General features: G+C 42.3%; 1 protein-coding gene across 2 annotated transcripts in view; it reads right to left on the bottom strand.

Moving 5' to 3' along the window:
• The window catches only part of slc23a1 (solute carrier family 23 member 1), a 98,648-nt gene that overhangs the window by 59,146 nt on the left and 13,957 nt on the right, over nucleotides 1-25,545 (bottom strand). Inside the window, exon 1 of one of the 2 annotated variants that reach the window (XM_067996342.1) lies at nucleotides 148-290. The exons of the other annotated variant lie outside the window; for it this stretch is intronic. The gene's annotated coding sequence lies outside the window, so the exon portion shown is untranslated. Of the gene's footprint in view, nucleotides 1-147; nucleotides 291-25,545 lie in introns of those variants that run through there. 2 annotated transcript variants of the gene reach the window in all.

The following is a 25,545-nucleotide window of genomic DNA, read 5'->3' as shown; positions in this document are numbered from 1 at the left end:
CCAAGGAACTTCCATATACCTGTTGCCTTGGGAAAGATTTGACCTGCCTCCAATTGGATATAATTATACTTTATTGACTTTGCACAAGGGTCAGCACATGCAAGTGTCTAAGCAGTAGTTATCAGAACAGAACAAAAATTACATTACCCGTTCCGAGTAGAAGGTGTGTCTGCTTCTCGCTCCTCTGGCTTCTACACTAAAAGTCTCAGACCCCTCCAGTTATACCCCAAAAGAACTGAACTGCGGCAAAATACATTCAATCGGGTATTTTCCCGAATACACCCCTTAGTTTACCCAATCATATGGACAATACGTTGTTGTCCAGAAGATACAGTGCTTTATGGGCTCCCCTTATCTCTCCATATCCTTAACTTCTTAGTCCCTGCAGTTGATAGGTCATCCTATGGGCCTTGAAGATAACGGGAGTTCCAGTTAGCTTCACCATTTCAGTACATCTGAAGGAGTAGAGATACCATTATGGTGCCTCCCTTAGTTTGCAATGACAGGATGCTGATAGCTGTTAGGCATCCTGTAGCTGCAGCAAGTTAATTCAAAAGCGGTCTATTTGATGACACAGCAATTTCAGCTAAAGAATTGACTATTTAACCCTTTCGAACCTGGTTCCCCTAAATATCTTCCAAACCTATATTTCTTTAGAGTTGGCAATTGAATGGTTAATTAAAGTGATGGCAATCCCATACTTTGACAACGTCCTCCGAGTTGCATCATGCATTAAAGCACTCATTTGTCCACCTTCAGACAACCTGTTATTTTTGTTTGATTCACTTCATTGAGCAGATGCTCTACATCAGCACTCCCACACAGCAGAACTTGAATCAAGGAGCACTGGCATTTCTGGATTTATTTTATTTTTCCCTGGTTCCCTGGTGTAATGTCAATATTGTTCCTTAGGCAGTGATTTCGCCCCACCCCCCCGCTTCTCTTTAAAACTGTTACAAATAGATGTTTGAACACTACATCACTCATCTGAACCTTGATTGTGTCTGATTGCTCTATAATGTTGGTCACCATGCAGGCAAGAACAAGCAGTTTCCTCTGGACACATTCCTCTTCAGTGGATGTATGGCTTCTAAGGTCTTGATATTTACTCGGCGCCAAGAAGAAACCAGGGAGAGGGGAGGGGAGATTTTCATACCCAATACCCAGAAATGAAGTTAGCAGGTCGGATTCTGCGACCTCAACTTGATTGAACGATAACCTGGAAGAAAAAATGTTGAGTCTCCAAGCTGCGCAGCGGGCGTACTGTACACCCACATGACATGATCTGAAGTCCACTGTTTAAAGGGCCAATGCAAAAATGGAATTTGGAGGAACCAGGAGGAATTTAACCATGGATTCACAAAAAGCAAGGCCAGCACCCAGATTCACTGATGCTTCCCTTGAAGTACTGCTGGGTGCAGTGAGAAGCAGGAGGGACAACATTTACCCCAGCAATGGTGGGGGGAGAAATCTGCTTCTGTTACCAAGAAGACATGGCTGGAGGTGACTGAGGAGGTGAGTAGCAGGAGCATTGTTGGCCATTCTTGGTAACGCTTCTGTGAAGCACCTTGGGATGTTTTACTGTTGGCGCTATATAAATGCAGGTTGTTATTGATATATTTTACGAGGTAAGTAATTTATCCATGAGGCTAGTCTAACCATAGCCCAAGGGCCAAAATAATCAAGCAGCATGAAATTTAAAATCAGAACAAAATTTTTTTTTTTAAATTCACCCAGTGAAAGACCATCACCAATCAAAATGTTAGCACACGTGGTTTTAGGCTTGATGTGACAGGATTTACATTTACTGAGTTTTAGGTCATTTTAATGCTATTGGCAATCAGGTTGTAAGCAGCTGGAAAAGGACAGGAGGAAGCAATGAATTTGAATTGTTTACAAATCAAAGAATCTTACAGAATAGGAAGAGGCCATTTGGGCCCTGGTGCCTGTGCCGGCTCTTTGAAAGAGCTGTCCAATTTAGTCCCACACCCCAACTTTTTCCCCCATAACCCTGCATATTAGTCCTCTTCAAGTACATGTCTAATTGCCTTTTGAAATTTCCTATGGAATCTGCTTCCACCACCCTTCCAGATCTTAATAACCCTCTGAAAAAATTTCTCCTCATTTCCCCTCTAGTTCTTTTGGCAATTATTTTCAATCTATGGCCCCTTGTGACTGACCAATTGCCAGAGGAAGCAGTGTCTCCCTACTTGCTCTATCAAAACCCATTATTTTGAATGCCTCTATTATTAGGTTTCCCCTTAATCTTCTCTGCTCTAAGGAGACCAATCCCAGCTTCTTCAATCTCTCCACATAATTGAAGTTCCTCATTCCTGGTATCATCCTGGTAAACCACCTGTACCCTCCCCAAGGCCTCGACATCCTTCCTAAAGCGTGGTGCCCAGAATTGTACGCATTACTCCAGCTGAGGTGTAACCAGTAATTTGGAATGGTTTAGCATGACTTCCTTGTTTTTGTATTCAATGCCCCAATTTACAAAGCCAAGTATCCCATACACTTTCTTAACCGTTTTATCAACTTGCCCTGCCACCTTCAAAGATTTGTGAATATGCACCCCCGGGTCCCTCTGCTCTTGCACCCCCTCAAAAAAATAGTACCATTTAGATTATACTGCCTCTCCATGTTGCTTCTTCCAAGGCAGGTTGAAAGATTGTGGTCAGAGTTTCTGTTATTTCCCAAAGTGCATCATTTCACACTTATCCACATTAAATGGCATCTGCCATGTTTCTGCCCATTTCACCAGCTTGTTTATATCCTCCTGACGTCTGCTACTATTCTCCTCACTATTTCCTACATTGCCACGTTTTGTATCATTCACAACCTTTGACCACACACACACACACACACACACACACACGTTTGCCACTACGCTCTGCCTCCAATCCCTTAGCCAATTATGTACCCAGGTTGCCACCGTCCCTTTAATCCCATGTGCTTCTACTTTCCGAATAAGTCTGTTATGTGGTACTTTATCAAGTGCCTTTTGAAAGTCCATATATACATCTACTTCATCAACCCTCTCTGATACATCAAAGAACTCAATCAAGTTAATCAAACACAATTTGCCTTTAACAAATATTGCTGGCTGTCCCTTATCAATCCATGATTCTCCAAGTGAGAAACTTAGGGAGGGAATGTCAACATGTGGGTCCTAGGCAACTGAAGTTAATGTTAAAAGAACATCAAAGCAAATCTGCAGCTTAATGCAAGTGCCTCCTCTCAGCACTGCTTAGCTGTTCAACCATGCTGCTGACTTGCACGTTTAAACATTGGAGCATTCCTCATTGTCCAGTTATGAGATGACAACTATCAGAGACATCTTGGGATTGCTAATTTTGGATTTAGTAATCATTTTGGGGGCCTGCTCAAGTGAATCACTGTAAAGTAATTTCATGTAGTTGCATAAAAGTAAGTGCACATTTATTTGGCAGGTTGTCAAGATGCTTTGGAATTATCATTGATATTTCAAAAATGTATTATACTATGTGAAATGAATCTCGCCAAAATTTTAAAGTGGTCAATAGGATTATTAGATAATGGAGGGGAGAAGTTTCATATTAGGAGAGGTATATGAGAGTGGAAAGATTTATTGTCAGATTGGTATACAAGAGCAAAAACATTTGATATCACAAGGGTACAGTAGCATAGTGGTTATGTTACTGGACTAGCAATCCAGAGGCCTGAACTAAATCCAGAGTCACGAGTTCAAATCCTGCCTGGGGAATTTAAATTCAATGAATTAAAAATCTGGAAAAAAAAAATAGCATCAGTAATGGTTGCCATAAAACTACCGGATTGTTGTAAAAACCCATCTGGTTCACTAATGCCCTTTAGGGAAGGAAACCTGCTGTCCTTACCCGGTCTGGCCTATATGTGACTCCAGACCCACAGCAATGTGGTCGCTTCTTAAGCGCCCTCTGAAATGGCCGAGCAAGCCACTCAGTTGTACAATCTCGCTACAATAAGTCACCACATGGACTACAGCGATTTAAGAAGGTGGCTCACCATCTTCTCAAGGGCAGTTAGGGATGGGCAAAAAATGCTGGCCTTGCCAGCGACACCCACATCCCATGAACAAATACAAAAAGTGTATGATAGTAGTTTCATACTGACTCACTGCTTTAGACATTTGCATCAAACAAACAGAACAGAAATGCATTAGCTCAAACTAAAATGAGCTATATAACAGTCATTGCACTTTTAAACATAATTCACTGCGCAAAACACCTTCAGATGTTGGTGTATAAGACTCTAAATAAATGCAACTGTTATTATAGCTAACTACACTATTTTTTTTAAAGCATTTAAAATCATCTCTATCATACATATTAACATACCTCAACAAATTTCTCAAATGCTAAAAGTAAATTAGTTTCATCTATATTTAAATATTTTAATAGCGTTCACAATAATGTTGTAAAGGCTTATAACTATCAGAATTTAGGATGATACTCAACATTAAACAGCAATATTTAATTCAATTCAAATAACATGCACACAACTTCAAATATGTACAACTGTACTCTTAAAAAGAAATGGACATATTTTCAAAGATCTTATTAACAGCAGTGTTGAGTAATATTACAGTTCAGGCTTCAACACTGTTTTCTCACTCACACTGTGACAATAGCTTTCATACATAGACCATCCCCCTTACAATCAGAAATCTGCATCTCTCCTTTGGTACATTGTTGTATTAATATAACCTTGATCCTGGTATATTGCTTACTGGAATGCAGGTAAGATTTCAACTATACCTTTAAATATCTCAAAAAAGAAAATAATCGCTCGTTAGATCAGCTTTGTGGAAGAGAGACTAAAGTAGCTAATCCAGTTTGTTGGAATTATATAATCCAGAATAAAAGATGTTAGATAAACACTATGATCATAATAAATCTTGTATATAAATCTTGCATCTAGCACACATTTGTCGTACTCCAGACATTATATTTTGTTACAGATGCAAAGCAATCTTATAGAAAAAAAGATGGCCAACTTCTGGTGATGTCATAATCTAGTCAGTAAAACCTCCACAGCCAATAGTGGGTGGGGAGGAGGGGGGCGGGGGTGGATTGTGCTAAAGAAGAGAAGCTAATTTGGCCCAGGATTCCTTTTGCAAGTTCCTGATTGCATTCCGATCAGGACGTGCACAGAACAGAAGCCATGTAGCTCCCTACGGGAATAGCAAAATTAAACTCCTACTTGTGCTTAAATCTCCACATTTTAAAGAAAAAAAAAGTGAGCCCAAGTCTGCAATAGACTTTCCTTGACTATTCCTTAAACAATGACCGTGAATTAAAATATATACTTCTGTGACATTTTGGCCCAGCAATTGCTCTGAATGCGAACCAACAGTGCCCACCGCTCCTTCGATTTGAAGTCACCCAATAAGTTACTGCGGTCTTTTTGGTGGCAGCCCACTTCAAATGCGAGTTCAAAAACTGTAGCATTCTTTCCCGGGCTATGTGAGCGGGGATAGGATCGCTGTGTCCACTCCACCAATCAGCTTGAAGCAAGCCACGCTGTGAGAACTAGGAAGTGAATCTCATTCACAAACCGCAAAGTAAGAATCCGAACTTGTCAGATAAGATTAGTAAATGTACTATAAAATCAGATGGAGAAAGCAAAATAAAGAGAGGGTAAGATTGAAAGACTGAGATAAAAGAGACGGAAAGAAAAAGTAAAAAAAAAAATATTTTAAACTTTTTAATGAAAACATTTCTTTTAATGTTCAAAAACTATTAAAATCAGGAGTAATGAGACTCCGCAATTTTAAAAGTTAATTTTCAGTGCCAAAGAGTTTGGCAGTCATTAATACTTACCATGCTGTTGAAATTAGTTTAGACCTGATATAACTTGGCTACCTTTTTTTCTGGTGAGATTAGTTAGTTTCCAGCTAGGCATTGATTCCTGCCTGGTTACATTGATCCATTGATTCCTGCTTGCGATATCGCTTTAACGTGAAGCTGTCAGATCAGCAGGGAATTAGGAAGAATAAATTCCAGATTTTCGCGCTTGTGCATGTATATATTCCACTGAGGAAAAAGGGTGTAAAAGAAATGACAGCCATCCGTGGCTAAGTAAAGAAATTAAGGATAGTATCTGACTAAAAACAAGGACATATAAAAGGTAGCCAAACTTAGTGGGAGGATAGAAGATTGGGAAGTCTTCAAAAGACAGCAAAAAGTAACTAAAGGATTGATTAAGAAAGGGAAGAAAGATTATGAAAATAAATTAGCAAAAAATATAAAAACAGATAGCAAGAGATTCTATAGTTATATAAAAAGAAAAAGGGTGGCTAAGGCAAACGTAGGTCCCTTAGAGGATGAGACCGGGAAATTAATGGTGGGAAACGTGGAGATGGCAAAAATGCTGAACAAATATTTTGTTTCAGTCTTTACGGTAGAGGACACTAAGAATATCCCAACACTGGACAAACAGGGGGCTCTAGGGGGGAGGAGCTAAATATGATTAAAATCACTAAGGAATTGGTACTCAGTAAATTAATGGGACTCAAGGCGGATAAATCCCCTGGACCTGATGACTTACATCCTAGGATCTTGAGGGAAGTGGCAGTAGGGATTGTGGATGCTTTGGTAATAATTTTCCAAAATTCTCTGGACTCGGCAAAGGTCCCGGCAGATTGGAAAACTGCTAATGTAACACCCTTATTTAAAAAGGGAAAAAGGGTAGTAGGCAGAAGGCTGGAAATTATAGACCAGTTAGCCAACATCTGTGGTGGGTAAAATTTTGGAGTCTATTATTAAGGAGACAGTAGCGGAACATTTGGATAAACATAATTTAATAGGACAAAGTCAGCATGGCTTTATGAAGGGGAAGTCATGTCTGACAAATTTGCTTGAGTTCTTTGAGGACATAACGTACAGGGTGGATAAAGGGGAACCAGTGGACGTAGTGTATTTAGACTTTCAGAAGGCATTCGACAAGGTGCCACATAAAAGATTATTGCTCAAGATAAAGAATCACTGGATTGGGGGTAATATTCTGGCATGGGTGGAGGATTGGTTATCTAACAGGAAGCAGAGAGTTGGGATAAATGGTTCATTCTCGGACTGGCAACCAGTAGCCAGTGGTGTTCCGCAGGGGTCGGTGCTGGGTCCCCAACTCTTTACAATCTATATTAACGATTTGGAGGAGGGGACCGAGTGTAACATATCAAAGTTTTCAGATGATACAAAGATGGGAGGGAAAGTAGAGAGTGAGGAGGACATAAAAAACCTACAAGGGGATATAGACAGGCTGGGTGAGTGGGCGGAGATTTGGCAGATGCAATACAATATTGGAAAATGTGAGGTTATGCACTTTGGCAGGAAAAATCAGAGAGCAAGTTATTATCTTAATGGCAAGAAACTGGAAAGTACTGCAGTACAAAGGGATTTGGGGGTCCTAGTGCAAGAAAATCAAAAAGTTAGTATGCAGGTGCAGCAGGTGATCAAGTAGGCCAACGGAATGTTGGCGTTTATTGCTAGGGGGAATAGAATATAAAAACAGGGAGGTATTGCTGCAGTTATATAAGGTATTGGTGAGACCGCACCTGGAATACTGCATACAGTTTTGGTCTCCATACTTAAGAAAAGACATACTTGCTCTCGAGGCAGTACAAAGAAGGTTCACTCGGTTAATCCCAGGGATGAGGGGGCAGACATATGAGGAGAGGTTGAGTAGATTGGGACTCTACTCATTGGAGTTCAGAAGAATGAGAGGCGATCTTATTGAAACATATAAGATTGTGAAGGGGCCTAATCGGGTGGATGCGGTGAGGATGTTCCCAAGGATGGGTGAAACTAGAACGAGGGGGCATAATCTTAGAATAAGGGGCTGCTCTTTCAAAACTGAGATGAGGAGAAACTTCTTCACTCAGAGGGTGGTAGGTCTGTGGAATTTGCTGCCCCAGGAAGCTGTGGAAGCTCCATCATTGAATAAATTTAAGACAGAAATAGACAGTTTCCTGGAAGTTAAGGGAATTAGGGATTACGGGGAGCGGGCAGGAAATTGGACATGAATTTAGATTTGAGGTTAGGATCAGATCAGCCATGATCTTATTGAATGGCGGAGCAGGCTCGAAGGGCCGATTGGCCTACTCCTGCTCCTATTTCTTATGTAATACCAAACCCTGCTTTAAATCCTCCATGGAGTTGAGAAAATTGAAAAGAAAATAAAGGTGCAGATACCCCCACATGAACAAGCTGCCAGAAGGCAGGTAATTGCTTCCAAAGCTCAGCAACCCTGAATGCATCACTTCCCTGCCCCACACCTCTTCATACAAGGACCCCAGCCCTATGCTTAAGCATGCCTTTTGCAGTTGCCCTGATCAGACCACAATATAAGCCAGCTGGATCAGCAAATGCCACAACAGCTGATTTTTAAGATCTGAATGTCCCAACCCTTCCACCCAAAATACCAGCTGATTCCCCAGTAGTGTCAGCAGGTGTATTGACTGAAACGCTAATCCTACCTGCTAGCTCCAACTGCACTCTTGGTTTCCAATACAACCCAAACTACTGAACGTTAGATCCAGCGAGCAGTTCTAGTGACTTCCACCAGTGGAATTGCTGACCTGCTGTCCCACTAGACAATCAGGAACCCTCATGCTTAAGGAGCTGAATATGCCTCCTCGTCACACAGAAGTGCTTCGAACTATTTTAATACCCCCAGGGACTAGGAGCTCCTACACAATACTTATTGGGCCAGATTTTGCAGTAACAGGGCATCTAATGGCATCTGCTGTTAGCTAGAATTGCCCCTGCACCTTTCAGCTCAAAACATTTTTTGCCCACTAAGTTGCTGAAAGTGTGAGCTGATAATGTCGCTGCGAGGGAAACAGGGCAAGCAACAGGGTATCTCCTTAATCAATCAGATTGGAGGACTGTGAAATAAACAGCACATGGACTGAGAAGGAAATGTAAATTAGAGTGGGTGAATTCAATGTTAAATCAGGTACAGAAAGAGAAATACAGAGAGGGGAAAGAAAGATTGGATTGAGAGAGGAAAAAAAGACAAAGGAAATTTTTTTTTTTAAAAAGTTAAAATTTTTCATTTGACATTTTTAAAATCTCTAACAACAATTAACATCTGAAGGAATGAGACTCACACTTGCAAGTTAATTTTCAGTGCCAGAGAGGTTGATTGCCAGTAATTAACAACTATCACATTGTTAAAAGGGTACTTACACTTGAAATGACAAGACTTAGCTTTCTGTGGCAAGTTTCATCCAATGCATGTCAATGGTAAGGCAGGCAGTGAAATGCTGTTTTTGTGAAGCTAATGGCGGTGTGGCACAACTCAGACAGCGAATTTTGGATATTACCGTTTAACTGTGCATCTGATCCTCGCCTGAAGTTGGTGTACCATTTATTCATAAGTAACAGCAAGCACCATTAACCTCACTGTTATTTTGACAGCAAAATCTGGCCCATTAATTGAGTTTGTCCACCCCCTCAGACACCCCTCTGTACTCCATAGAGTGGACCAACACACTGATATTAAGACCTTTTGTACCCTTACCTTAATTTTTCAACTTCTCTATGTTAGCTCTTAATAGCCTCAAGATGATCTTCACTGGCCCCAATATCTCTATGTTTTGGTAATGTGCCTAGGGTAAGAAATAGATCATTCTCTAAAATTCTTTGGCTACTGAAATTTATCCTACGCTCTGCAGGATCTGTTCAGTGTCTTTGAAAAGCGACAGAGCATCGCAGCACAAGATTTTGTTTGAACTTCAACTCCCAGGTGAATTTATTGAACATGAAGAAAAGTATATATTATATGCACTGTAGACATACTAATATTAATTCTTCCAAAAGAAAAATGTTCAGACTCTATGCTGAACTATTTGATAGTCAACCTTTGTAATTGCAGTTATTCTTTTCTTAAACAACTTTATTTTAACACTACATATTTTACAATAACACAATTAAATTTCTCCACTAAATTACCTTTTCATGCCTTCATTATCATTTTTATTTTAAAATGTAAAGGCCACAACCTCTCAAAACACCTAGGCTGAGACAAAATATTTTTGCCCAGACCTGTGACTGAGCTGAATTTGGATTGTGCAGTCTGAGCATGACCAGTGTATCTAATTTCCCAAGCTGCATCAGTCTGTATGGAAGAAATATTTTTCTTTAGCTTTGAGCATTTTCAACTTAGTAACTTTTCTTCATAGAGTTATAAAGCACAGGAGGCCGCCATTCGGTCCATTGTGCTTGTGCCGGCTCCTTGAAAGAAAGAGTTATCCAATTACTCTCATTCCCCTGCTCTTTCCTCGAAAAGCAAAAATTTGCAGGGCTACAAGTATTTATCCAATTCACTTTTGCAAGTTACTATTGAATCTGCTTCCACCACCCTTTCAGGCAGTGCATTCCAGATCATAGCAACTCGCTGTGTAAAATTATTTTTCCTCATGTCGCCTCTCAGTTTTAAAATTTTCAATTGACCTAGATTCAGCAGCTTTTTGAGGGAGCGTACCAGGTTGTCACTACCTTCTGTATGAAGAATTGCTTCCTGACATCAACCCTGAATGGCCTAGCACTAATTTTAAGGTTATACCCCCAGTTCAGGATGCCCCTTCACAAGTCAGAATGATAATCCCATTTTAAAAAAGGAAAATAATATATTTACAATGTATTGTGTTTTCATACAACGTTAACCCTCTTTCCCAACCCCCCACCTCCGTTAATGGAGACTGACAGAGACGTAGACTTTGCTCCTTAAGCGTTGAAGAATTTTGAAAAACAAGACAAGTTTCAAAAGCTTTAAAGATAAAATTTATATTGAGTACCTTGTTTTTTTTAAAAAAAGAGAAGCTGTATGCCTGTGACAGATGTTGTTCTGATTACACATCCCATTGTAGTTTTTGATTTGTATTCTATAGACTTCAGAATGTGTATTAAGTTGAGAGGGAAACAAAGAAACAGAGCAAGTGAAAGAGCGTAATGATCCTAAATTTCTGCCCTCTGGTTACTGACTCAAATCAATCAATCACTGGAAACTGGTTGATCTCCCATGACGTTGCACAGGGTATATGTTGGACTATAGTCATTTTTTTTAAAAATCCGTCCCTGTTGTCTTTGTGTAGCTGTTCCTCCCGTCTCTCCTCCTCTGCTTCTTTCCCTTCAACTCTCTTTATATAAATCGATATATAGGTCTATTAGAACATGGAAGGTCTTATCAGAAACAATGGTAGAAACAGAATCCATAATAGCTTTTAAAAGAGAAAAGTGAATAAATGAGAAAAGGATTTTTTTTTTAAAAGTATGGGGAATAGAGCAGAGGAACAGACTAATGGGATAGCTCTGTCAGTTAGCCAGCACAGGTGCAATGGACTGAATGGCATCCTTCTGAACTATAAAATTCTATGATTCTATAATTCAAACCCAGGAGAAACTTGGACAAATGCAGTGGAACTAAACACCTTGCAAAAAAGACACTCATCAGCGAGTAATGAGCAAAACCTGATACAGACAAAAGGGGACTCTAACAACCTGTTGACAGTGGGAGCAGAAAGGCCTTCAGTAGGCCAGGGATAAGCTTTCAATATTATGAGAGGACAATGAATCAGGAAAATTCTTAGCATATATCCTGAAAAAGTAAGCGTAGAATAGAACAATCACAGCCATTAAAAAAGCATACAGTAAACTAACCTCCAACTTACCATCAGAGAATTTCTATATACCTCAGCTTCCTAGGCCACCCCAAAAGATACATGATACCCAACTCACTCAAGAGCACACAGTCAGTGGATGCCCCAATCTCAGCCAAGTAGATCCAAATAGCAATACAAAGCCTCCAACCCAGGAAAGCCACTGGAATTGATGACCTAGGGATAGGCAATAAATGCTGGCCTTGCTAGCAACGCCTATATCCCAAGAATGAATTTTTAAAACAGCATCATGCAGTGCCACCACCCGATTCCTATTCAACAGCACCGAAATACCTTACCCAACATTCTCCCAAATGCAGTAATGGCATTTAGCCCCACAGCCACCAAGTCTAACAATGACCTCACCTCTCCTGCATTCACTCTCCAGTGAAGGACCAGACAAAAATGCCCTATTCTCTCGTGCTGCCCACAGAACACTAGCAACCAGCAGAGCAAGCACAGATATACCATGGAGGAGAGGCCGGACAGGCTGAACACAATATCACCATATGCTGATCATGTCATACTTTAGTAATTAGCTCCTCCACCTCTCTGGAATTTCATTCACTACGTTATTACAACCTTATCTTCTCCAAAATAGATGGAATCCCCCAACATAACCCAAGAGCTACTCCCTTGTGTAATCAAGATCTGATTTCATATACTTTGGAGTAACAGTACCATTCAAATATATTGACTTTTTAAAAATTAATTTTTGGGATGTGGGCATCGCTGGCAAAGCCAGCATTTATTGCCATCCATGGTTGCCAAGGTAGTGATAGTGGGGCCTTTTTCTTGAACCTCTGCAAGCCATTTAATACAATTGAGTGGCTTGCTAGGCCACTTCAGAAAACAGTTAAGAGTCATCCATGTTGCTGTGGGACTGGAGTCACATTTAGGCCAGACCAGGTAAGGACAGCAGGTTTCCTTCTCTAAAAAGGACATTATCAAACCTGTTGGGTTTTTACAACAATCTGACAGCTTCATGGTCACAACTGAATTGAAATTCTCAAACTGCCATGGTGGGATTTGAACATTCTCTAGATTAGCAGTCCAGGCCTATACAATGCTTCCCCAATCCTAACCTGGGCAGATGGAAAACCTTCCAATATTACTCCTAGAAAGGAAGAGTAGAAAAAAATATTTCAATACCTCCTCCACCTGTTTCAGATGCTTCCAGTGTAGCTATTCCAAAACCTCGATACCCACTCCTCCAGGTTTCTAAGGGCAGGCAAGAAACCACAAAAACATCTGACATCTGCAGCAGAATGAAGTGTTCAGCCTTCTCTTTTTACAGGCTGAGGACCTGCAAAGTATTTCCAGCATCTTCTTCCCCCCTAGATTTCCAGCAGTTGTCCCTACACCCATGGCTGAACAGGGAAACCAGGACTTCCCTACTAATCTCCCCACACAACCTGCCTCGTCAAAGACCCCCAGAAACACTTAATAGTGACACTATCTGCCCAGAACAGGTCTGCATCTGCTTGAAAACTCTTCAGGACTTATTGTCCCTTTTTCCAATCAAGTTTAATGGAAAATTTCCAGATGTATTTGCCATGGGTGGTTCTGACCATGTCATGGCAAAGCCATTATTAGACTTCATGACAAAAGCCAGATTATGCTCTTTCAAAAAGAATCTGACATATTTCACCTCACCCAGCACTACCTATTCTGCTTCCATCAAATTAAACATCCACTCCAAGTCCAAGCTGTGCTTGAAAAACTCCATTGTGAGCCAACCAGCCACCCACCATGCCCCAAGAACTTTACCCCCAATCCCTGACAAATTCATGCATGAAAATCTCCATCCTCTGTACCATGTTTGTCTCCAGATCAAAAGACAACACAGAAAGCCGTAGACGAGTGAGACCTAGGCTGACAGCTATTAGAGTAAAAAATTGAGATTAGTACAGAAGCAGATTACCACAACTACTACCTAAAATATAATGCACGAGAGCCAACTCATGATACAGCATTAAACATAGCATTCCACAAATTCCACTCCTCTCTGGGAGATTGCTTCAGAAGTGTACACTGCTGCACATTCTTTTGCTACCATCCTCATTCAACAGTCCTGTGCAGCAATCCTGAAGACTGCAGACAGCATGACAGGCTTCACAATGCCTACAGATCTATGTGCATGTCTGCTGAGGCTATCCACTAGAGAGTGAATATCCCCTGCAACACAGGCTCGTGGAACTGTCACTTCTAGCAGCAAGACAATGCATTTTATCATTGTGACTCAGCACGATCCTCTCCACATTGGTATATATCCGACCGATTTTTCCAAGTCAGAAAGGGTGATTTTATGGACTCCACCTGGAACTCTGGAATCTACTCCAGGAAGCCCACACAATCCAGGCACCCTTCCAAACAAACTCATACCACCACCCAAGGAAGCCAGATAGAAGCAAAAAACTAACTCCCCCCTCCTAGTGCAACATAAATGACAATGTTCAATCCTTAAAAAGGGACCATCAACATTTCTAGAGGGATAGTATTGAAAAGCAGGGAAATTGTTAAATTTGTATAGGACCTTGGTTAGATCATACTTGGATTACTGTGAGCAGTTCTAGTCTTTATATTATAAAAAAGGATATAGAGGCACTGGAAAAGGTGCAAAACAGATTTACTAGGATGATACCAGAACTGAGTGGTTATACCCATCAGGAAAGATTGAACAGGTTGGGGCTCTTTTCTCTAGAAGAAAAGTCTATGGGGGTGACCTGATAGAGGTCTTTAAGATTATGAAAGGGTTTGATAGAGTAAACATAGAGAAGATGTTTCCACTTACAGTGGAGACCAGAACTAGGGACCATAAATATAAGATAGTCACTAAGAAATCCAATAGGGAATTTAGGACAAACTTCCTTATCCAGAGAGTGGTTAGAATGTGGAACTCGCTACCATAAGGAGTAGTTGAGGCGACTAACTTAGATGCATTTAAAGGGAAGCTGAATAAACACATGAGGGAGAAAGGAATAGAAGGATATGTTGATGGAGTTATATGAAGAAGGGAGGGAGGAGACTTGTGTAGAGCATAAACACCAGCATGGAGCTGTTGGGCCGAATGGCCTGTTTCTGTACTGTACATTCTATGTAACATATTCTTAAGATCATAAATACAAACTGACCCAGCCATACCCAAATGTGTGCAGTACACACAGACTAACCAGTGTATTCCTCTGTAAATACCAATGTACACCTCTGTAAATATATGAAAAACTTATTGATTTCATAAATTTGTGGTTTTTAAAAAAAGGAAAAAAAAAACTAAAAAAAAGCCTGGGTTTTCCTGACTTGGAATCTGAAATGTACAATCAATTCACTGACCTTTAGTTGGCCCAAGCAGTTACATACCTGGATTCCTACAAAGAGTATTTAAGCAGGCAAGGTTGGCAACTAAACATTACAACCATGCAACCAGAGACATTGCAAGCAAAGCCACAGGTAGTGATCAGCGAATGTACAGAAAAGGTCTACAAGGAATAATTTACTGTTTCAAGCTTCAAATTTTCTCTAGTTAGTTAAGGAAAAAGTAGCCCAGCAAACATTTCATCCAGTAAACTCTTTTAGGTCTTCCTTTGAAGTATACATAGAGCTACATTCTTGGAATATCTGAGTTTCTTTTGGGGAACATTTAAGCCAAACACTTACCAAGCTCCATAAACTCAACAAAAACAGAAATACAATGAGAAATAATGACCCCAGAAAGTCCTCTAATTTTCAACACTTAACTTATAATAAGTAAAAGACAAATTGAAAAATGGCCATCTAGTCAACTCACTAAGCCTAGCATCCAACTGCACATGAACTCATCTAACCACCTTACTTTCATTACTTTATCTAATAGACCATTCCAAATGGTTTATCACCTCGAGTAATGACATTGTCAAAGATCAGTTTTAAAACTACTTTCCGTCATTAAATTGAATGGTGGGTTGATCGATCGTGATCAAGGCAATAATAATGTTTTGACGTATGACAGTAGTGTAGATGTTCAATTTTTAATATTCAATTGCAATATTATCATGGAGATCATTGGAATGCTAATGAGCAAGTAAACACACATCATATAGAACTTTAGCTAGTTTAACACTTGTATTTGCAGACATAGTAATTGCAATGCCTACTGATGAACAGATCACAATGAAATAAGATCCATAGTCCAAATATACACCTCAATCTCCAGGTCAGACAAAACATTTGAACAGCCACTTTACATTTCAACATAACAGTGGAATTCATCTTAGATCTGGGTTACCAGAGTTTACATCCTTCTAGTCCAACACAGAATGTTCATCTTAATCACAGGATAAAATAGTTAATGAACTAACAATAGTTTAGGTTGGCTCAATGATTTTAATTCTGGAAATTTGGATAAGACCATACTATTGTTTTATAGATTCATGCTCATCTGGTGGGCCCAAAAGTTTATAAAGATTAATTGAGCACTGCTTTGACTTCTTTACATTGGCAAGAGAATCTTCAGCAAGCCAGCTGATGGCTCTCCAAAATATCCAATAATAGTAGTGTCTCCATGATTTGCAATAGTTATTTGAAGCATGAAAAGGCCTGATAGCTTGAAATTAGGGGTATATTTAAATATTATTCTTAAGGTAAGGGAGCAAAAATAATTTGTAATACTTACTGCCTCTATTTCTTTTAAACATCTATGGTAAGATTGAGTCATTTTCATTCTCTGCATTCTATTCGCTACCACCAATATATCAGTAACATCAACTCTAGAGTTTACAGTCTTTGTTTCAAGTCATTTTATTAGCCTTAGCTGCTGGAGAAAGTACTTGAAGAGAACAGAAGAACTTTCGGGATCTGGGGTGGAGGGTAGTGCACGGAGCAGTCCCGTGCAATCGGCGGTTACGCCATTTCACGGACACCCAGGCCGCTTGCATTTTCTGCGGCCTGGAGGAGTCCGTTTTCCACTTGTACACTGGGTGTGCGAGACTGCAGCCCCTGTTCCATTATTTGGAGGGGCTGCTCCTCAAGTTCTGGCTGCACTTCAGTCCCACGCTCCTGATCTTTGGCCGCCCGGTGAGGAGGGGGGCGGGCAGGTCGGTGGACGTCCTCGTGGGCCTGCTCCTGGGCCTGTCCAAGGTGGCTATCCACAGGCCCAGGGTGCTCGCGGTCCGTGGGGGCGGGCGCTCGGCCTGTCTGCCTCTCTTTCGCGGGTTGCTCCGCGCCCGGGTGGCCCTGGAGATGGAGCACGCGGTGTCTGCCGGTACGCTTGAGGCTTTTCGCGACCGGTGGGCACCGCAGGGGCTGGAGTGCATCCTGAACGAGGAGAATAAAATTTTAATTTGAAACTTGGTTTTGGTTTATTTGGGTTTTAGTTCTTAAGCACACCCCACACCCCTCCTTCTTATAAAAAAGAAAAAAAAAAGAGAACAGAAGATAAAAGGGGGGCCTAAAAACACGAAAAAAAAGGAAGAGAACAGAAGATTTCTTTTAAATTCGATTACACTGCTCTTAACCTTTATAGCAAATTAACATCTACTGAATATATAAAACATTGTTTCAGGCCAATTATTCCAATTACCTGTCTTTTCTAAATTAAATAATAATGACCAATTTACACCAATTGAAAGCATTAATTTTACAATATACTGAATGCAGCTGTCGTCAACAAAACCATCCATCAATTATGTAAATTTCCCCAATGGACTGCTAAAGAAATCATTAGTTCTCCAACATCAATTAAATAGTCATTTGGGAAATGATGCCTTCACAATAAACAGCTCCAATGCAAGTTTGTTCTTCCTTTATAATATTAATTTTACTGAAGATGCTGCAAATCATAAAAACTAAAAATATATACTGGATTCCTCCATAAAGAAAAAGCAGTTTTATTTCCTCAATACCTAGATATTGACAAAAACATATATGTTTTAGAAGTAAGACAGAGCAACAGAGTGCATCGCGGGAAACCCGAGGAGCATAAATACAACGCAGGCATGGCCAGAGCAGCAGAGAGCATTGTGGGAGGCCCGAGGAGCATAAACACAGTGCAGGCGCGGCCAGAGCGGCAGAGAGCATACCAAAACAACCAGAGGGAGAAAACTGAAAAAGGGTTGTTGCAGCCAGTGTAGAGGGTGGATCCTGAGTATTTAGAGTAATTATTTAGGGTAAGTATTTATTTAGGATAAGTACTTAGGGGGATAAAATAAACGAAGTAGGGGATACTAACACTAAAGGGAGCAGAGATTGTTTGAAGTAAGAATCTGGTATATATAAATATTAAAGAAAAATAATAAAGAGGAGTTAAAGGGGTATTAAGATAAAACATATAAATAACATGAGATATATATATATATATATATATATAAAAAACTCTAAATAGAATGGTGGGACAGCTGAAACCCATTGCCTGCAATTCCTGCGCCATATGGGAACTCCAGGACATTCCAGCTGCTTGAGCTCGAGCTCAGGGTTTCTCCGTATGTTCCAGAAGGTGGTCACCCCACAGCCATAGAGAGTTCAGGACAGTAAGTGGGTGGCCATCCGTCAGGGCAGGAAGAGCCAGGCAGCACAGGAATCCTCCGGGAGTGTTCAGCTCACTAACCGCTTTTCGGTATTGACAACACCTCGAAGGAGTGGAGTCTGGAGCATGGCACCGAGGGGCAAAGGACTGCGGGGGGAGGCACAGCGAACTGTAGGTCTACAGTGAATATAGGGGATTCAATAGTCAGGGGGATAGACAGGTGTTTCCGCAACTGCCGACTTGAGTCCCATATGGTGTGTTGCCTCCCTGGTGCCAAAGTAAAGGATATCACTGAGAGGGTGCAGAACATTTTGAGGTAGAAAGGGGAACACCCAGAATTCATGATCCATGTGGGAACCAATCATATATGAAGGGACAGGGTTGAGGTCCTCCAGTCAGCGTTTCAGGAGCTAGGGAGGAAGTTAAAAAGTAGGACTTCAAAAGGTAGTAATCTTAAGATTACTCCCAGTGCCATGTGCTAGTGTGTACAGGAATAGTAGGTTAAAACAGGTTAACGAGTGGCTGGAGAAATGGGACAGGAGGGAAGGCTTCAAATTTCTGGGGCATTGGGACCAGTTCTGGGGCAGTAGAGACCTGTTCAAGGTGGACAGGTTGCACTTGAACAGAGCTGGGACCAATATCCTCGCGGGGAGGTTAACTACTGCTGTGGGAGAGGGTTTAAGCTAATTTGGCAGGGGGATGGGCACCAGGATGAAACATTAGAGAGGAGAAACAAGGTGCACTGAGGACTGGGAGAGACAAATACGCTAGAGTAAAGAATAGTTCAGAAATAGGGAGATCAGAAAGGGGGCAAATGTGAGACAGTCTAAGATGAGTTTGGAGTGCATGTGCGTAAATGCACAGAGCGTGGTAAATAAAGTTGGTGAGCTGCAGGCACAAGTCACCACATGATACTGTGGTATTAACAGAGACCTGGCTCTAAGGGGAAGATTGGAAATGTAATATTCCTGGCTACAAGATATTCAGGAAAAATATGGAAGGTAAAAAAGGAGGGTGGGTGGCAGTATTGATCAAAGAAACTATTAGAGCATTAGAATGGAATGATGTAGTTGAGGGGGCAAATACAGAATCTATTTGGTTAGAACTAAGGAACAATGGAGGAGCTATTACACTACTAGGTGTATACTATAGGCCACCAAATAATGGGAAGGAGATAGAAGAGCAAATTTACAGGCAAATTATAGAAAGACACAAGAACTACAGAACAGTGATAATGGCGGACTTGAATTATCCTAATATAAACTGGGATAGTAACAGTGTAAAAGGTAAAAAAGGGGATGAATTCCTGAAAGGTGAACAAGAGAACTTTCTTGATCAGTGTGTTTTCAGCCCAAATAGGAAGGAAGCAGTGCTGAATCTATTTCTGGGGAATGAAGTGGGGCAGGCAGAGTATGTTTCAGTGGGGAAGCATTTGGGAAACAGTGATCATAATATCATCAGGTTTAGAATAGTTATGGAAAAGAACAAAGAACAATCAAGCGTGAACATACTTAACTGGAGGAGGGCTAATTTCAGTGAGTTGAAAAGGGATCTGGCCCAGGTGGATTGGAATCAAAAATTGGTAAGCAAAACAGTATTTGAACAATGGGAGGACTTCAAAGAGGAGATGGTCCGGGTACAGAGCAGATACATTCCCACGAGGGGGAAAGGAAGGGCACCAAAAGCTACATAACTATAGATTAAAATAAACAAAAAAAGGAGGCTTATGACAAATGTAAGGTTCATAATACAGTAGAGAACCAAGCTGAATACAAAAAGTACGGAGGAGATCCAAAAAAGGGAATAAGAGGGGAAAAGAGAGCCTCTCATCATTTCTCATAGGCTAACATAAAAGGGAACCCAAAAGTCTTTTATAAACATATAAATAGTGCAAAGGTAGTCAAAAGAAGCGTGGGGGCGATCAGAGGCCAAAAAGGAGATTTTCTTGTGGAGGCAGAAGGCAAGGCTGAGGTACCAAATGAATACTTTGCATCTGTCTTCACGAGAGAAGAGGATGTTGCCAATGTCGCAGTAAAAGAGTAAGGAATCTTACAACACCAGGTTATAGTCCAACAAATTTATTTTAAAATCACAAGCTTTCGGAGATTATCTCCTTCGTCAGATGAATGAATGAAAAGGTTCTCAAATCGCATATCTTATACTATGTTGGGACAGCATCACACCAATCAAAAGGTGTCGTTGTTATTCAAACAGGCCAGTCACGGAGAACAGCACGTCCCAGTACACTAGATATACATTGTGTCTATTACACAGGCAGGCAGAAAGAAACTCAAAATGGCACAGAGAGAGAGAGAGAGAGAGTGAATTTTATAAAACATATAATTTTTTTCCCCTTTTTGCTGGTGGGGTTACGTGTAGCGTGACATGAACCCAAGATCCCGGTTGAGGCCGTCCTCATGGGTGCGGAACTTGGCTATCAACTTCTGCTCGACGATTTTGCGTTGTCGTGTGTCTCGAAGGCCGCCTTGGAGAACGCTTACCCGAAGATCGGTGGCTGAATGTCCTTGACTGCTAAAGTGTTCCCCGACTGGGAGGGAACCCTCCTGTTTGGCGATTGTTGCGCGGTGTCCGTTCATCCGTTGTCGCAGCGTCTGCATGGTCTCGCCAATGTACCATGCTCCGGGGCATCCTTTCCTGCAACGTATGAGGTAAACAACGTTGGCCGAGTCACAGGAGTATGAACCATGTACCTGGTGGGTGGTGTCCTCTCGTGTGATGGTGGTATCCGTGTCGATGATCTGGCATGTCTTGCAGAGGTTGCCGTGGCAGGGTTGTGTGGTGTCGTGGACGCTGTTCTCCTGAAAACTGGGTAACTTGCTGCGAACGATGGTCTGTTTGAGGTTGGGTGGCTGTTTAAAGGCGAGCAGTGGAGGCGTGGGGATGGCCTTAGCGAGGTGTTCGTCGTCATCGATGACATGTTGAAGGCTGCGGAGAACATGGTGTAGTTTCTCCGCTCCAGGGAAGTACTGGACGACGAAGGGTACTCTGTTGGTTGCGTCCCGTGTTTGTCTTCTGAGGAGGTCTATGCGATTCTTCGCTGTGGCCCGTCGGAACTGTCGATCGACAAGTCGAGCGTCATATCCCGTTCTTACGAGGGCGTCTTTCAGCGTCTGTAGGTGTCCATCGCGTTCCTCCTCGTCTGAGCAGATCCTGTGTATTCGTAGGGCCTGTCCATAGGGGATGGCCTCTTTGACGTGGTTGGGGTGGAAGCTGGAAAAGTGGAGCATCGTGAGGTTGTCCGTGGGCTTGCGGTAGAGTGAGGTGCTGAGGTGCCCGTCTTTGATGGAGATTTGTGTGTCCAAGAAAGAAACCGATTCTGAGGAGTAGTCCATGGTGAGTTTGATGGTGGGATGGAACTTGTTGATGTTATCGTGTGGTCTCTTCAGTGATTCTTCGCCGTGGGTCCATAGGAAGAAAATGTCGTCGATGTATCTGGTGTATAGCGTTGGTTGGAGGTCCTGTGCAGTGAAGAAGTCGTGCTCGAACTTGTGCATGAAAATGTTGGCGTATTGGGGTGCGAATTTGGTCCCCATGGCTGTTCCATGTGTTTGGGTAAAGAACTGGTTATCGAAGGTGAAGACATTGTGATCCAGGATGAAGCGGATGAGTTGTAGGATGGCGTCTGGAGATTGGCTGTTGTTGGTGTTGAGTACTGAGGCTGTTGCAGCGATGCCGTCATCGTGGGGGATACTGGTGTAGAATGCCGAGACGTCCATCGTGGTGAGAAGTGTTCCTGGTTCAACTGGTCCGTGGGTGCTGAGTTTTTGTAGGAAGTCTGTAGTGTCGCGACAGAAGCTGGGGGTTCCCTGTACGATGGGTTTCAGGATGCCCTCGACGTATCCAGAGAGGTTCTCACACAGGGTTCCGTTGCCTGATATGATAGGACGTCCGGGTGTGTTGGCTTTGTGTATCTTTGGGAGGCAGTAGAAGTCTCCCACGCGGGGAGTACGTGGGATGAGAGTGCGTAGGATGCTTTGAAGGTCTGGATCGAAGGTCTTGATCAGTTTGTTGAGCTGGTGGGTGTGTTCTTTGGTCGGATCTGCGGGTAACCGTCTGTAGTGTTCCTGGTTGTCCAGTTGTCGGTATGCTTCTTTGCAATAGTCCGTTCTGTTCTGTATGACAATGGCTCCTCCTTTGTCCGCTGGTTTGATGACGATGTTTCGGTTGGTCTTGAGAGCGTTGATGGCGTTGCGTTGTGCTCGGGTGACATTCTGGACTGTCTTCTGAGTGCGCCTGATGAATCTGGCATTGACGCATTTCCTGACAGCTTGGGCATACATGTCAAGCTGAGGGCAGCGACCCTCTGGAGGAGTCCAGTTTGACTCTTTCCTCTTCGGTTGCTGTACCGTGGATCCCTCTGTCTGCTGTTCTGGATCATTGATTGTCTCATTGGGTTCCTACAACTCATCCGCTTCATCCTGGATCACAATGTCTTCACCTTCGATAACCAGTTCTTTACCCAAACACATGGAACAGCCATGGGGACCAAATTCGCACCCCAATACGCCAACATTTTCATGCACAAGTTCGAGCACGACTTCTTCACTGCACAGGACCTCCAACCAACGCTATACACCAGATACATCGACGACATTTTCTTCCTATGGACCCACGGCGAAGAATCACTGAAGAGACTACACGATAACATCAACAAGTTCCATCCCACCATCAAACTCACCATGGACTACTCCTCAGAATCGGTTTCTTTCTTGGACACACAAATCTCCATCAAAGACGGGCACCTCAGCACCTCACTCTACCGCAAGTCCACGGACAACCTCACGATGCTCCACTTTTCCAGCTTCCACCCCAACCACATCAAAGAGGCCATCCCCTATGGACAGGCCCTACGAATACACAGGATCTGCTCAGACGAGGAGGAACGCGATGGACACCTACAGACGCTGAAAGACGCCCTCGTAAGAACAGGATATGACGCTCGACTTGTCGATCGACAGTTCCGACGGGCCACAGCGAAGAATCGCATAGACCTCCTCAGAAGACAAACACGGGACGCAACCAACAGAGTACCCTTCGTCGTCCAGTACTTCCCTGGAGCGGAGAAACTACACCATGTTCTCCGCAGCCTTCAACATGTCATCGATGACGACGAACACCTCGCTAAGGCCATCCCCACGCCTCCACTGCTCGCCTTTAAACAGCCACCCAACCTCAAACAGACCATCGTTTGCAGCAAGTTACCCAGTTTTCAGGAGAACAGCGTCCACGACACCACACAACCCTGCCACGGCAACCTCTGCAAGACATGCCAGATCATCGACACAGATACCACCATCACACGAGAGGACACCACCCACCAGGTACATGGTTCATACTCCTGTGACTCGGCCAACGTTGTTTACCTCATACGTTGCAGGAAAGGATGCCCCGGAGCATGGTACATTGGCGAGACCATGCAGACGCTGCGACAACGGATGAACGGACACCGCGCAACAATCGCCAAACAGGAGGGTTCCCTCCCAGTCGGGGAACACTTTAGCAGTCAAGGACATTCAGCCACCGATCTTCGGGTAAGCGTTCTCCAAGGCGGCCTTCGAGACACACGACAACGCAAAATCGTCGAGCAGAAGTTGATAGCCAAGTTCCGCACCCATGAGGACGGCCTCAACCGGGATCTTGGGTTCATGTCACGCTACACGTAACCCCACCAGCAAAAAGGGGAAAAAAATTATATGTTTTATAAAATTCACTCTCTCTCTCTCTCTCTCTGTGCCATTTTGAGTTTCTTTCTGCCTGCCTGTGTAATAGACACAATGTATATCTAGTGTACTGGGACGTGCTGTTCTCCGTGACTGGCCTGTTTGAATAACAACGACACCTTTTGATTGGTGTGATGCTGTCCCAACATAGTATAAGATATGCGATTTGAGAACCTTTTCATTCATTCATCTGACAAAGGAGATAATCTCCGAAAGCTTGTGATTTTAAAATAAATTTGTTGGACTATAACCTGGTGTTGTAAGATTCCTTACATTTGTCCACCCCAGTCCATCACCGGCATCTCCACATCATGGCAGTAAAAGAGGAGATAGAAGCAATATTGGATAGGATGAAAATAGATAAAGAGGAGGTACTTAAAAGGTTGGCAGTATTCAAAGTAGAAAAGTCACCTGGTCCGGATGGGATGCATCCTAGGTTATTGAGGGAAGTAAGGGTGGAAATTACGGAGGCTCTGGCTAGAATCTTCCAATCCTCCATAGATATGGGGGTGGTGCCAGAGGACTGAAGGATTGCAAATGTTACACACCTATTCAAAAAGGGGAGAGGGATAAACCTGGCAATTACAGGCCAGTCAGCCAAACGTCAATTTTGGGGAAACTTTTAGAGACAATGATCGGGGACAAAATTAATTGGCGCTTGGAAAAGTATGGGCTAATAAATGAAAGTCAGCACAGATTTGTTGAAGGCAAATTGTGTTTGACTAACTTGATTGAGATCTTTGATGAAGTAACGGAGAGGGTTGATGAGGGTAGTACGGTTGATGTTGTGTATATGGACTTTCAAAACGTGTTTGATAAATTACCACATAATAGACTTGTTGGCAAAATTGAAGCCCATGGGTTTAAAGGGACAGTGGCAGCATGGATATGAAATTGACTAATGGACAGAAAGCAGAGAGTAATGATGAACAGTTGTTTTTCAGATTGGAGGTAAGTATACTGTGGTATTCCCCAGGGTTTGGTATTAGGACCACTGCTCTTTTTGATATATATTAATGACCTGGACTTGGGTATACAGGGCATAATTTCAAAATTTGCAGATACCACCAAACTTGGAAATTTAGTAAACAGTGAGGAGGATAGTAACAGATTTCAGGAGGATGTCGATAGACTGGTGAAATGGGCAGACACATGGCAAGTGAAATTTAATGCAGAGAAGTGTGAAGTGGTACATTTTGGTTGGAAGAATGAAGAAAGGCAATATAAACTAAATGGTACAATTTTAAAGGGGATGCAGGAACAGAGAGATCTGGGTGTATATGTATACAAATCTTTGAAGGCGACAGGACAAGTTGAGAAGACTGTTAATAAAGCATATGGGATCCTTGGCTTTATAAATAGAGGCATAGAGTACAAAAGCAAGGAAGTTATGCTAAACTTTTACAAAACACTGGTTAGGCCTCAGATGGAGAATTGTGTTCAATTCTGGGCACCACACTTTAAGAGATCCGTTAGGATCTAGAATGCACTTCCCGAGGGGGTGTTGGAGGTAAATTCAATCATGGCCTTCAAAAGGGAACAAGATAAGTACTTGAAAGGAAAAAAATTGTGGGGCTATGGGGAAAGGGTGGGGGAGTGGGACTAGCTGGATTGCTCTTGCA

The sequence above is a fragment of the Heptranchias perlo genome, chromosome 14, assembly GCF_035084215.1.
Source record: "Heptranchias perlo isolate sHepPer1 chromosome 14, sHepPer1.hap1, whole genome shotgun sequence".
NCBI lineage: Eukaryota > Metazoa > Chordata > Chondrichthyes > Hexanchiformes > Hexanchidae > Heptranchias > Heptranchias perlo.
The sequence above is the reverse complement of the archived record's forward strand: the minus strand, read 5'-3'. Positions and strand labels throughout refer to the sequence as shown.